The sequence below is a fragment of the Mastomys coucha genome, unplaced genomic scaffold, assembly GCF_008632895.1.
Source record: "Mastomys coucha isolate ucsf_1 unplaced genomic scaffold, UCSF_Mcou_1 pScaffold4, whole genome shotgun sequence".
Taxonomy (NCBI): Eukaryota; Metazoa; Chordata; class Mammalia; order Rodentia; family Muridae; genus Mastomys; species Mastomys coucha.
In genome coordinates this window covers 48,875,323-48,879,322 of record NW_022196910.1, presented here as the reverse complement: position 1 = coordinate 48,879,322, position 4,000 = coordinate 48,875,323, and positions in this window count along the sequence as shown.

The following is a 4,000-nucleotide window of genomic DNA, read 5'->3' as shown; positions in this document are numbered from 1 at the left end:
TTGCTGCTGTCCTGAGGGGCCAAATGTCCTAGACAGAAAGAAGCCACAGCCAGGGGGCTTGGTTGCTTTTATTGCCCCTTCTGTTTGATAATCCCAACATACTCTTACTCTAAAGCTTGCAAAATACATTTTGCAATTATACTTTTTTAAATGTTGCTTTTTGATTTTTTAAAATGTGTTTGGTGTTGTTGCTGCTTTAGAGGTTCCCTATCCAAGAAAGAATGAAGGAAAGGAGGAAGAGAGGAAGGGAGAAACCTACAGTTTCCAAAATAAAAATAAAATACTGAAATGCCAATGGTGTTATTGGCAAACTACAGCACATTATGCATATGGAACCTTTTTTTATAGGCAAAGATGGCATAAGGTGATGATCAAGTAGAAGTATAATCCTTGACCTGCAACATCAGTAGTAACTGAAAACTTCCCAGAAGTGTAAGTTCTACGGTCCTCCTACAGCCTACTACATTGTTCTCATGCTGTACTGTCCATCCCAGGGATTCTGAAAGACATGGAATCAATTATCTACAGCAGCATTTCTCAACCTGAGAGTAGAAAGATCTTTTCACAGGGGTCACCAAAAGCCATCAGAAAGCACAGAAATTTGCATTATGATTTATAACAGTAGCAAAATTACAGTTATGAAATAGCAACAAAAATAATTTTATGGTTGGGGTCACCACAACATGAGAATATAACTGTATTAAAGGTCGCAGCATTAGGGAGGTTGAGAACCACTGGTCTCAACCAGTTAGTAGAGTTTCTCTACTAACAGAAAGTAACAGTTCTGGCAAAACGTGAAGGGAATCTGCAAGTGTAACAAGTTTGAGAGTTATTTGTTACTGTACCAGTTCCAGGCTCTCCCAGCGTCAGCTGCTGGAGTGCTTGGAAGCGTGCTGTCTTTATATCCCCAATGTTAGCATAGTTATGTTCAAGAGTGAGTGAGTGAGAGTGAGTGAGTGAATGAATGAATGAGTGAAGAGATGGATGAGTACTGGTTAGGAGCAGTTCACACACTATCTGCTTCTGCTCTGGGCCAGCCCTAACACTGGCTTAGCCTGGGGCCACGGAGACCAGGAAGAACCCAGAGTAACTGGAGCATCTAGCACTAACATAAGTCAACCAACTGCATCGCTGCAACCTCAGATCAAATGTAACTGCATTCCAGAACCACTTGGCAATTTCCAGACCAGTCAAAGCAGAATTATCCCTAGGGACAAATTAGCAAAAGTCAGGTCCCACTGTTCATTTCTTCGCCTGCGGTCACAGCTGCAATGCCGAAAAGCCCTTTAGGGTGAGCTCCAATGCAGTTGCCCTCAGGACCCCTGTGCCAGCATTCAGAGTCCCACCCCTGGCTCGTGTTAGATAGAGGGCTACTAAAAAGGGCAGCTGTATGCCTCTCCAGTCTCCAGCATTGATGTCTTACAAATAGCAAATGGTTTTCAATTTCAAGCACCCCATAAACAGTCCTTGTCACCCAAAGCAGACTGAAAAAGTAGGCAGACAAGCCACACAGTGTGACCATTAATAAGAAGCCTTACAGATTTACACAGTACCTAGAGACGTCTCCAGGAGCAGAAGAGCATATCTGTCCAGCCCATTTCTTCTGACTCACTTCCTCTGGAGAAGTTACGTAGAATAAATCAGGCAAAGGGCCACGAAATAATTACACTGGCAGCAGGAACCCAAAAGAGAGGTGCTAAATCACTCTGCCCCAGGGCTTCTGCAGCAGGTGGGTCACCTGGGATAGCTTCTAATTTCTCATTTGGAAAGAAAGCCCAGTTTCTCTCACATTTTCTTAAAGAAAAATATCAGAGGCTAATTTATTGTTTTTTATACACCAATCAGGAAAAAAATACGATGTGTGTAATTTTAAATTTTTAAAAATATATCGCAAAAATACATGTGTTCTATGTTGCTTTCTATTCCTGTGATCAACAGCATGACCAAAAGCAACTTGGGAAGGAAAGTGTTGAACTTACAGGTTCTGGTGCATCATTGAGCGGAACCAGAGCAGGCACTCGAGGCAGAAATTGAAGAGGAGAACATGTTGCTTACTGGCTTGTTTTCAGGCTCCTGTTCAGCTACAGCCAAGGCCCACCTGCCTAGGGGATGGTACCTCCCACTGTGGGCTGGGCCCTCCTATATCAATTAGCAATCAAGAAAATGCCCCACAGATATGCCCACAACTGATGAAGGCAGTTCCTCAGCTGAACTTCCTCTTCCCAGGTGTGTCAAGTTGACAACCAAGACTTGCTATCAAAGCTTGGAAAGATTTTTGTTTTAATTGGCTTTTTCTGCCAAAATTATGGGTTTTTTTTTCTGCCAAATTACCTGCTACATATAGTACTGCTTTGCTGTAGATGGCTAAGAGTGTGTGTTCATGAAGGGGCAAGGCATATTTATATTTGTGTTGTTAGTGTCAACATTAACCTTTGCCCTCTGTTCTTCTGTCTTCTTGAAAATGACCAAGTAGTTGTGTGTAAAGAAAAAAAAAGAAACAAGACAAACAAAACTAAAAATGTTTACTGTCAGATATGATTTTCTTCAAACTGGGTCAAATCACTGGGGCTTGTTCTGGTTCCCTGAAAGTCTGGGAGTGGGGTGGGAGGGGGAAATGGGGGAGGAATGGAGCAAAAGCAGATTGGTGGAAGACAGCAGGAAGTAAGGGAAAGGAGGAGAAATTCAGGAGAGATACAGGGGAAACCAGCACCTGCAAAGAAGAGAAAATTATCCCAAAGCAAGAAGGGAAACCTGTAATATTTACATAGACTATCCTGTGTCAATAGGGAAATGGCCCTGTTGTTTCAAATCTGAAGTTAACCCTAAGAGGAAAAAAAATCCTAAGGAGTGCTGAGTGGGGGAAATGGTCTTCCTTGGAGAAGAGCCCGACTGGTTATCTAATACCAAGTGCACAGCCCTGAAACCATATGCATACAGGTAATGCTAAATGGACCAAGAAGGTTGTGTGTGTGTGTGTGTGTATGAGGGTGTGTGTGTGTATGCGTGTGTGTGCACGTGCACACACACATGCACACACGCACACAACTAAAGAAAAAGAGGTCATGAGTTTGAGAGAGGACAAAGTTCATGAGACATATTGGAGGGAGAAAACTGGAGACAATTTTTACTTATAATTTCAAGAAATAAAAACTCAAGAAGGGCTGGAGAGATGGCCTAGCGATTAAGAGCACTTGACTGCTCTTTCAGAGGCCCTGAGTTCAATTTCCAGCAACCATCTGATGGCTTACAACCATCTGCAATGGGATCTGATGCTGTTTGAAGACAGTGTACTCATATATATAAACATTTTTTAAAAACTGAAAAAAATTCTTATAAATGTGAAGATCCATTTCTTAAAAACAAAATCACACAGATGTCTTCAAACATGCTAAGAACCATTTTTAAAGCTGGTTTAGGACAGAGGCTACAGTGTCAGTAACCTAGGCTTCTGACCATATGAGAAGCTAGGCTCAGTTCCCAGCACCAGCTGGGAGGAAAGGGTTTTTGTTATTGTTGTTGTTTGTTTGTGTTTTAAAGATTAGACAGGGCTGGGGACACACCACTGAGATGCAGCACTACCCAGGGCTGGGGACACACTGCTGAGATGCAGCACTGCCCAGCACCATAAGGTCTTGAGTCTAATCCCCAGCAACGGATAAAACAGAAATCAAACTGACCACTCTCCAAGGTGACTGAATAACTGAAGATGGGCTCTTTGTAGATACATACCCTGGCTAATAAACACAGGTATTGTAATTAGAGCATCGCCACTTTGTAACCCCTGCCATACAACCTCTAGGAAGAAAGACCCAGACAGAGTTACAGGTGACAGTTCAAACACACCTATGTCTTACTGACAGGGCAACCCAGTAAGAATCCAGTGGCACAGATCTGAAATGACACTATCAACTAGCCATAAAAACTAAGAACAAAGTTGGGCAGTAGTGGCACATTCCTTTAATCTCAGCAGTTGGGAAGCAGAGGCAGGCAGATTTCTGAG